Source organism: Coregonus clupeaformis, chromosome 10 (genome assembly GCF_020615455.1).
Source record: "Coregonus clupeaformis isolate EN_2021a chromosome 10, ASM2061545v1, whole genome shotgun sequence".
Lineage (NCBI taxonomy): Eukaryota > Metazoa > Chordata > Actinopteri > Salmoniformes > Salmonidae > Coregonus > Coregonus clupeaformis.
Window position 1 is genome coordinate 54,820,921 of NC_059201.1, and position 10,808 is coordinate 54,831,728.

General features: G+C 39.8%; 1 protein-coding gene across 2 annotated transcripts in view; it reads right to left on the bottom strand.

Moving 5' to 3' along the window:
• LOC121576024 (eyes absent homolog 2-like) overlaps positions 1-3,320 on the bottom strand; it is a 45,748-nt gene extending 42,428 nt beyond the window's left edge. For both annotated transcript variants that reach the window (XM_041889324.2, XM_041889323.2), the window contains exon 1: positions 2,936-3,320. The gene's annotated coding sequence lies outside the window, so the exon portion shown is untranslated. The remainder of the gene's footprint in view (positions 1-2,935) is intronic.
• Positions 3,321-10,808: the final 7,488 nt, after the last annotated feature.

The window sequence follows — 10,808 nt, forward strand, 5'->3', positions numbered from 1 at the left end:
TCTGGTTGACAGATTGATTCTGCAAATAAAGTGCAGTTCACTAGTCCCTTTGAAAACACTATATTTTTGACTTATTCAGGATATATGCATGTGCTGCTTTAGTGCACACACTTAGGACAGTCCAAAGCCATTGCATTTATCTGGAGTAGATCAATTGCATTTTTACCGAGTGGCTCTATTGCACAGAGGATTGGTTGACCATACAGGCTGAGTTGCAGAGGCCCCAGAATTCAGGCCCCCTGACTCCCAGGGAGAGACAAAAGTGCTAGCTGTGAAATAATTAAATTAGTGGCGATAAAGTCAGGAGAAGCAGAGCTTCCTATGAAAATATGTATAACTCCACAAACTTTTGGCTCCAGAGGAGTTTGGAATTAATTTTGTGTTTTCTTAAGAGGGGGTGCCTCGCGGTACAGGATGGGGAATTCTCCTCGATCCAGGACTTTGGGCTCCTGCTTATTCGCTTTTTATTAGACTCAAGTAATAGGAACCATGAAGGGAGAGGATCCCGCGAAGCAGAAGGCCATTCCAAAAATGGGGCCTAATATCATTAGGATACGAAACGGAGTGTTAAATCAAACACACCCCAGCACACACTGCCTTCGGTATGTGGTCCACTTTGTTTTATTTTCACAAATGTTATTTGTGGGGGTAGAAATTCAGATAGGAAGCAGTTTTCTGATCATTTATATTCAGTCGTATATATTATATTCAGCATCGATACAAAAAATATACTTGTGGAGCTGATATTTGCTCCACAAGTATATTTCAGATAATTAATTGACTTGGACGAGAACTGATAAGTCAAAGATTTGTATAAAATTGGGGAAAAGAGTTGATATGAGGCATATTTTATTAGATTTAATACTTGGTTGTTTGCTGAAATACAAAATGGTGGGTTGTAGTCTTTCTGCCCATTCAGTCACATGAAAATTTAAAAATTAAGATGGATTTGCTCAAAACGTTGTAATCGGTTAGATACTAAACTAATACTCTTCCTGGGTCTACACCACATGCATGTATAGGAATTAGGGCATAATTCTGTACAATTTCAGCCAAAGTAGCTGAATAATTGTATCTTCAGTTAACTGAATAAGTTAAGTAGGCCTACTAGTGTTAAGTACTATTTGATACACATTTGAATAAAATAAGGGTATTGTAATAGTGTTCTTATATGTCTGATGGAAAGGTATGCATATTTGATCACCTCAACAAGTCAAGTAAATTAATATCCATATGCAAGCCATGACTGAACATTTGCCACATGCACTATTAGGTGTGAATCAAGATGTCAATGGAACCATTGTCTGCATTTCTCAGACACAAAATAATGGTTTTGTTATTTTTGTGCTGAGAGCAAAAAGGAGAGATCCAGACATGGCTACTTCTGACTGAAGCTCTCATGATCTACGAGTGTTTAAAGGTGATTGGAATGGCTACCAAAACACAGGAGGCGATTTTAGATTGGAGCTATGAAGGGGTCCTTGAGAAATATGAATACCCGTCTTTGAAAAATGCTTAGCGTGGTACCCTTAAATGACTTAATTAGGTTCCTGGCAAGGAAAGGGCCTCCGTGATTTAGGTGTAATCTTCAGTACTTAGGCCAAGAACAAGTGTTGAAAGGATTCAACTGCCACTAAGGAAAACAAAGTGCTTTGACGAAAAGTAGGACAGAATGGTATATTCCCCCAACATTCCCCTTAGTACACAGACAGACACTTTACTCAAACACACACACACACACACACACACACACACAAACTAAGTGATTTAGCATAACTGTGAAATTTATATTTTTCTAAACTTACAAAGCAGTACATGGACAACTCACACCAAGTCATGTTGCCTTAAACTGTAATTGCTACCATGGAGTAAAAAGGCAATGTTATGTAATCGATTATGGGTGCATGTAAAAGTTGGATTCCCTGGAAAAGTTTTCTATGGTTTCTTGAAAACGTAACTGTAGCCTATAATATACTGTACAATGGCGCAATGGGTATTGTATGCAATATGCATAGAAGTATATTGATCATAACTCATATCATAGCTATTGTTTTATATTAAAATATTTGCCTGTCAAGTAGGCCTTAACCTGCAGTGCAATATATTTCAGTTTTAATTGAGGAAAATATAGATAACTGTACCATACATAGGCTACTCATTGGAAATATGATTGAATTGTCTTTGAAATTGTCTGATGGGCTACTTCATTATATGCATAGTAATTTGCTGTAATTCCATTCCAATTTAACTGAAGAAAAAAACCTTACAAATATGTAGGAGAAAGGAAAATGCTGATAAGAAATATCAGTCACTGTCTCATATACTGTAGCCACATTTACAGGCTGTGAATTTGTTTTGTTTTCAAGCGGGTAGGCAGTAGGCTACTGGCGCTTAAGCTATAAAGTAAAATGGTATTGGTGATAATTATTAAAGAATGATTCAAAACTGCTGTACATTTTTCCCAATAATGTTCAAAATGAAGTTTTATGCCTACTAAAAAAGGATACAGGTAGCTTACGTCGTCGGTCAGTTGAAACCGCTAGGACATGAGTTGTCATCAACTCAAATGCAAAAAATTGCTGATTGAAGTTGGTTTAAAAATACAATAGCCACAAGCTCAAAACATATTATCTTTACATTATGTAATATCCTAATGTTGATATGGCATTGCCCCGCTCTAGTAAAGTATTGTTTGTTTATTATAGTGTACTATGACAACAACAAAAACAATACAGGCCTACTTTAAGTTAAGTTTAAACTTGTTATGTAGCATTGTAGCCTAACCTAAAGGCCTACAGATAATTCAAGTGCTCCAAAAAATCGTATAATTGCACACACAATGAACACATGCTATTCCTTTTTCTGAACATGCAATAAGACTTTTGAAAAGCAGCATGGCATGATACATTCAATCATATGATATGAATCCACTTACCATGATTTGTGTCTACGTCAGGAAAACGAAAATGCCAGTATTTTTTTTCAACAGTGTTGTCTCTCCATATCACGTAGTGTGTTCAACACTCTATCACAAAACGTCTTCCACAGATTAAACTGGAACGCTCAATGGTCAAGCTCAAGTCACAGCAAGTCTTTTCTCACTGTCTATGCATTTCTCTTCTTCAAAGTGATGACTGCATATTTTAGAATTGTACGCGCACTTCGTTTGGACTTCTTGAATCGTTCGTGTATGGTCTAATAACCCGAATTGACAGATATCAACCAAATCTAAAGGTGCGTTTCATCTGAAACGTTGTACCGTTTCTTGATTAGTGTCAGAAACACCTTCTGGAGCGTGTTTGATTTGGCGCGGGTAGGGAAGTGATGTTATGCAAATGAAAAATCTTGGTTCCTCCTCCTGAGCTTATTCTCAATACGCACGAGTCGAGTGCTGTACAGTGTGTGTGTGTGTGTGTGTGTGTTTGTGATCCCCGCGCGCGACCGTGCGTGTTCCATTACGCAGGAGTTGCTTTCAATTGGCTCTCTTTATTCTTCAGTTAACAAAATAGCTCAAGCAGAGTTGAGCTCTTCCTTTATCTCTTTATCTCACCTTTATATCTTTGTTTGGTCAAGAGTGCCTCTCTCGACTGTTGTTTACACAAAGACAACTGTTGTTTACACAAAGATGAGGAGAAGAGCTCACTAGCTAAGGGCTATTCTCTGGATGTCTGTGATGGTGTTGACAGTTGGCTACTTCAGATGTGTGGATGAATCAATTCTAATGAGCCTAGGCAATTGGCTGGTTTCTATAGGTCCTAAATGTGTGTACATTTTGAGATCTTCTAGGCTTCTATCTTTAAAGTAACACGTATAACCTGCTTATATAAAATTAAAGGCCTTAAAAAATGGCCAAAGAATCCAGCCACCCAAGTCATAAACTGTTCTCTCTGCAAAGAATCCAGCTCCCCAAGTCATAGACTGTTCTCTCTGCAAAGAATCCAGCTACCCAAGTCATAGACTTGTGCTACCGCACAGCAAGTGATACTGATGAACCAAGTCTGGAACCAAAAGGATCCTGAACAGCTTCTACCCCTAAGCCATAAGACTGCTGAATAGTTAACCAAATAGCTACCCGGACTATTTGCATTGACCCCTTTTGGTCAATTTGTTTTTTACTCATCACATATGCTGTTGCTACTGTTTACTATCTGTCACTTTATACCTGGTTATATGTACATATCTACCTCAATTACCTCGTACCCTGCACATCAACTCAGTACTGGTACACCTTGTAAATAGCCATGTTATCGTTACTCATTGTGTATCTATTATTACTTTTATTATTTAGTGTTTTACTTTCCACTATTTCTGTATTTTCTTTCTCTCTGCATTGTTGGGACGGGCCCGTAAGTAAGCATTTCACTGTCAGTCCACACCTGTTGTTTACGAAGCATGTGACAAATACAATTATGAAGGTTTAATTAGGCCTTTTCAAGATATACTTAATTTAAAGTGTGACATATGCAGTTTAATAAAAACTGGTTTGGAGAGCCTTTTACACACGAAATATGTTGATGAATCAAAAATACAGTGATTTGATTCATCCTGAAAGTTAAGATATTTAAGTTCAATGCATGAAATATTGGAATGTGGAAAAAAGTGTACTATAAGGGTTGAACAATAGTTCTATAAATCTACCCTAATCCTCACTAATCATGGAACTGCATGACAATGGTCCAGTCATCATGAACCGTGCGCCAGGATCCAGTTTAACCTGCTACACGTGGTCTGAGTTCCATAATGACTCGAGTAGGCTACATGTCCCAAATTATTGTACAACGTTTGCCTAATATGATCTGCATATGCTAGCAACCCTCAGGAACAATTTACAAGGACGTGACAAAGGAAAGAAAGGTAATGGAATGGAATGATGCAAAACGTAAGCTACAAATTGAAGAAAACTATCACTAAAGTGACAGGAATGAATGTATGTGGGTATTACTGATGGTGGCTCCCAATAGAGGCTAATATTACATGATAGAAATTGTAAAATAAAACGGATATAAGTTAAAAACGGCTATATAATTAAAACAATCTAAAGAGCATACGTTAACTCGGCAGGTTCAGCGCTACAGAAGCTTATAGCTTGGGTCTCAAAATTTCATCCATGCAAATTGTGAGGGCACACAATTAAAAATTCTGAATAATGGCACAGCTATTTATAGCCGACTTTACTGTGGAAAAGGGGCCACAATACATGTCATGTTGATATTATTTTCAGTTTGCTTCCATATGACTGGTTTCACATTAGTCTCCAGGGATCATAAGGAAAAATCTTCTAAAACAATTGCTCTGTGTATTTACAATCCCCTTCTCCAAACGGGTTACTCATTTACCTAGCTCTTATCAATAGCTCTTATCAATTTAACAATTACAGTGCATGGAGAATGCTGTTATTTCTATCAGAAAGAAGAAAGTCAATGTTTTTTCCACTTGGAACCGGTAGGTTCGCTCTACCTTATTCATGGTTTCCTCCCGAGCAAAGGTGGTGGAATTATGAGGGAATTAAGTCAAGGTCAGAATAAGACGTATCTGTAGACACACCTCTGCCACACCTTCATTTCTTAGATCTCCACCTTAAATGAATAGCAATGGAATAGCAATGTGCGAGCCACAATAAACTCTGCTTCCACTGGTTCAGTTTTGGTTAGATTCAACAGGTTGTCAGTTGCTAGTGGCTGGTGTAAGGGAGGTGCTTTTTGTGATGTTATCCTCGTGCTGCTGGTGCTAGGCCCTGGATCTTTTCAATCTTGTTGGTCAGCAGGAGGCATGGGGGATGGGCGGGTATTGCATTTGATGCTAGGCTCCTCAACCTCGGTGGTCGGGCCTGCTGCAGGCTGGTCTGTGAGCTTGGCATCGCTCTCGACGTGGTGGTCCTCTGTTTTTTTGCTCTTGACAGTACCCAGCCATTTTCGGATATCCATGCTGATCAAAGCTTAGCAAGCTAGCTGTAATTATTCAGTGCGCCGCTACCAAAACTTAACGAAGCTAGTAGCTACTAGCTAGCCTATTATTAGCTGTAGCTGTCTACAAAAGTGAATACTTTTTTCCCCCCTCTGTGAGAAAAGAAAAACCCACCCTGGGATCCAATGAGCTTCCTAAACAAGGTAATGAATGTGGTACCTTATGACATTGCATGGCTAGGTGGCCAATCAGAATGCAATTTGGGATTTTAACTACTAAATATTACATTACATTACAGACATGGGGCGGCGCACAATTGGCCCAGCATCGTCCAAGGTAGGGGAGGGTTTGGCCGGCAGGGATGGCGTTTGGGTTGTGGGTTCGATTCCCATGGGGGGCCAGTTTGAAAAAAATAATGTATGCACTCACTAACTGTAAGTCGCTCTGGATAAGAGCGTCTGCTAAATGACTCAAATGTAAATGTAAATGTAAAATTATTACATCTACCCTCCCTCACCCATCCTCAGATCATGAGCGCACACCCGGCATATAGCCTCTGTCCCGGTCTGCGCTACTGGCAGGCCCGGCAGTGCTACATTGGCAGGGTAATTCATATACCGTTTGTTATGTTTATGGAGAAACAAAACTGAGGGAGCACAAATTCTATCTGGGGGGTCCATGCCTGGCTTTGCCACCCCGTAGAGGCCTGTATGGAAAGTATTTCAACTAAACATTTCCCAACCAATTGCATATATATAAGGCTATATCCCCCTAAAGTCGATTGACGCACCGATTACATAACAAAGAATCTCCATCAAAATCCATCAGTTTAAGCTAGAGATATATGTTTTTTTGCATTGGATGTGTCTCAATCCACTGCATCCACCAGTGTCGCACTTCCACATCTGCGGTGAAAGGTGGCAGAGCTACAGCGGTGTTTGTCAAACCATGAGACATCCTGGAAATTGGTCTTCTCACGAAAACGTCTGTAGTGTCCAAACGGTTTGACCTACAAATGGTTTGACCTACAAACGACCACACTGTGGAAAGGAGAGATTCTCATAAACACGATGGTGTTATCCGTTGTGCTCTACGACCCCCAAAAGTGTCACAGGACTCATCTGAAGGTAACCAGCACCGGATAAAAAAAAAGAAATGGACGTTTGAAGGTAGTTTTGTGTGTAAAATGTAAATATATTTCCTGATTTTTTTTTATATGTCCTAGATTTAGGACAGACACTTCAAAACCTTGTTTCTTATGATTTCTTTTTTGACTGTACTTTTTGCCATTTATGAATGTGTTATTCAATGCGTTTCTATGGGCTTTAAAATCTACGGGCCAAAATCAATATTTTATCAGATACTTGTTTCGGGTGGGAGGGGCGGGGGGGATACCTAAAGGGGTCCTAAAATTCAAAATCAAATAGCTAAATGATCCATAGTATGACCATCTTCAAACAATTCCATATGTCAGCTTAGCACCCCCCACCCAACCCCCCAATGTCTTAAACTGTAAATAAATAATAGACATTATATCATATTAGTGAATATATCCCACCGCTGTTTCAATATGCTTTGTGTCCGTTAACAGCAATCGGCCTATGTGTAGCCTAACATTTGCTACAATGAGTGGAGAAGCACGTCCAAGCACATATCAACAGATTTGCATATGGAATGTATCAACAGAACATTTTCCAACCAATGGCATCGATATTAGGCTACATCATGCATACTATATCACATAAGCATAAGCATAAATTTCATATCACAGACACAAAACCTAAGCCACATAACGTAAACTACGTTAGAATGGGGGCAGGCGGTTGTCTAGGAGTCGTGTCGGAGTCATGTCCTTCCCAGTCTGGATGTATTTCCTGTAATATGAGCAAGTCTGTCGCTGGGAACCTGCGAACTGCAGGCCTAGCAAAAGAGGAAACCTGTCTCCTTGTGCATTTCCAACAGGGAGCCTTCTCTGACATCCTTTTGACACCTTGAGAACGATAAAGTCAGCCAGCATTAGGGAATGCAGGCAGGAGTTTCTCATGCATGCTAACTCCTATTTAGAGACACAAAACAAGGAATATAGGGCTAAATTATCCCCAATTCTTGCCATTTTTGGCACACGGCGTTGGAGTATAACCATGTGTACATTAGTCCATTTCACCATCGCCTTTGATGCGTTCGTGATGAATTTCGATAGCTCTTTGACAAATGTGTACATTTCCTATATTGATACTCTCTCACTTATTGTGGAACTCAAAACAAAACAGAAGAGCAGAGGAAAGTGGTGGGGGGAGTAATATGGAAAAGTTCCGTAACATTACCTATGACTCTGGGATGTAATGTGATCCAGACATGGAGTTTGTCTGCTTCTGATTCATTTGCAAGGCGGGTGGGCAAGTTCCATTCTTCCATAGGAATGTACGGCGGAGAAATAAAAGCGACCATTGTCTCCTCTTCCTCTAAAGAGATTGGTTGGCTCACTGCAATGGTCGCACTGTCACAAGGCTTAATAGCACTGATGATGGCCTTGCTCGCTCAGAAAACCTATTCTCCTTTTAAGTATCAAAATGCTTAGCTACATCAAGTACATCAACGTGTATAAAATACTAACTTGAGCCTCGAAATGCTTTTATAAGGCCTAAGCTGAGAACGTAAACAGGGAAAGATGGCCGTAATAGTGCACCTCACAGGGTGTTTACACAGTGGAAGCTGTCCTGTAATAACTACCACATCTGTGTCCCCCCCCTACCACTCCCCCCATCACCCTCCAAACCCCCAAACTTGCTCTCCCCTCTCTCTTTAGGCCAAGTCTCTCTTCTCCTACATCCCTCCTTTCCTCTAACTTTTTTGCCTTCATGTTACCTAATAAACACACAAGTGACTCCCAGTCCATCCCTCCTCCTCCCCCTCCTCCCCCAACAGTGGATCGACCCTCCCTCCCTCCCTCCCTCCCTCCCTCCCTCCCTCCCTCCCTCCCTCCCTCCCTCCCTCCCTCCCAGTGAACGGGACTACTTTCTCTCAGGGTGGTTCTGGATGCGTGTGTTACCCAGCCGACCCCCGCCTCTTACCCCGGTACCGAGTGGCCCCCACCCCCCGACCGCCCCCACGCTGCGAATCTCCATACTGCTCCCCTTGTCTGCGGAATGTGGGAATGATTGCCTTAATTTTATAATGCAGAGGGCTCCCTTTGGTTCAATTTTCACCAACACCATAAAAATACAGCAGTTGTAAGACCATCGGAGCCCATCTGGTTTTGCCATTGCCACGGCTTTAATGACCAGGTAATAAAAGTTCAATTTGACAAAAATTACAACAGATGTTTCAGGTCATAAACCTCCAATAGAGCCGATTTCTCAGGAGGAATTCGTAACCTGTGAGTGATGCCACCACTGCCACTTCCCTAGACACAACAGCTTTCTGATGTGTGTACCACAATTTACTTTACATGGACAGTAATAAAAAGAGTGAGGCTAAATGTTAAATTGTATAAAACTATGGACCGTATGTATGTGATACATTAATATTTCACAAAAACTGCTGTCATTGGTTCTGTGCCTTTTCATCTCATATAGTATGAAAACAGAATTATAGTGAATTATGCAATATCATGTTTTTTTCTGTGTTATTATTTGATTTACGTAGATTAGCCTTTTAGATTTGGGGGCTTTTAGAAAATATTACCAGCATTATTTTATTACATTTATTTGGCCTATTATCTATATGTTATCCTATCTAATTATACATTTAATTGGTTAAGTTTAAGTTTAGTTTAAGTCAAATTTATTTGCACCATAGAAAACAAGTGATAAACAACAATACAGAAAAAAAACTAATACATTTAAAAAACGGTGAGCAGGTGTGGTTGGAAGCCCAAGGGCTTATATGAAAACCACACCACAAAAAAACAATACACAATACATAAGTACAAAAATAAAAAAGATTTGTTAAAACAGATAACAAAACCTACTAATTATAAATGTATAAAATAATTGATCAGTAATCACACAAAAATACATATACTGCATATATTTCTTCAACCCTACTGTAAATACACCTTCCTTGCCAGCCACTGTTTCTTTGGTGCTCCAAAGACAAGACACACATCTCAACAAATACATGAACCATGATACATCATCATAAATGTACAGGAATGTCTCTGCGAAAATGGAGAATTGAATGTCCTTGAGGCAGGATTTCATTTAATACATTTGCTTGCTTTCGAATTGTGTCTTGTGTTAAAATTGTTTACATACCTGTCATATCACATATAGATCAGCAAACAACAAACAATTTGATACTGTATGTTATATCAACAATAACAACTTGATACTACTCTCCAATATTTTATTCACAATACAAATCTTCCAAAAACACTTACAGTATATACTAATATGTTTCAATTATTATCAACAATAACAATTAGATGGTACTTTCCACTATAAGCTATGTAAACAACAATGTAAGAGCTTATGAGCAGCTTGGAAGTCATAAAACCCTGTTAGTCCTTTATGGCAACGTGTGAGGCCTGTAGAAATCTAGGGGCTTCTCGGGCCGATGGCCATGATTGACACTTGTTCTCGCCTCGAGAGATTTATAACCCCTGTATGAACGCTTATAAAGCCTAGCCACATCCAGCCAGTCACCCTCTCTTATGATCTCCTGCAAGAATTGCCACTTTTATTTCCCACGTCGGCCCAGAGGTGAGAAAGATACGTTCGCACATAGCTTTTCAGGTTCCCACGGCAGTCAAAAATGCATCAGGCTGCAGGGCCCATGCATATTTTAGAATGAGTGGGGATTTTATATTCTTAAAGGGACAAGGCGTGTCAACGTATAACCTTTCTGAAGAACTCTCTATGGGCCAGAAAGACTGTGTGAAATAGTTTCACACACAACACGGG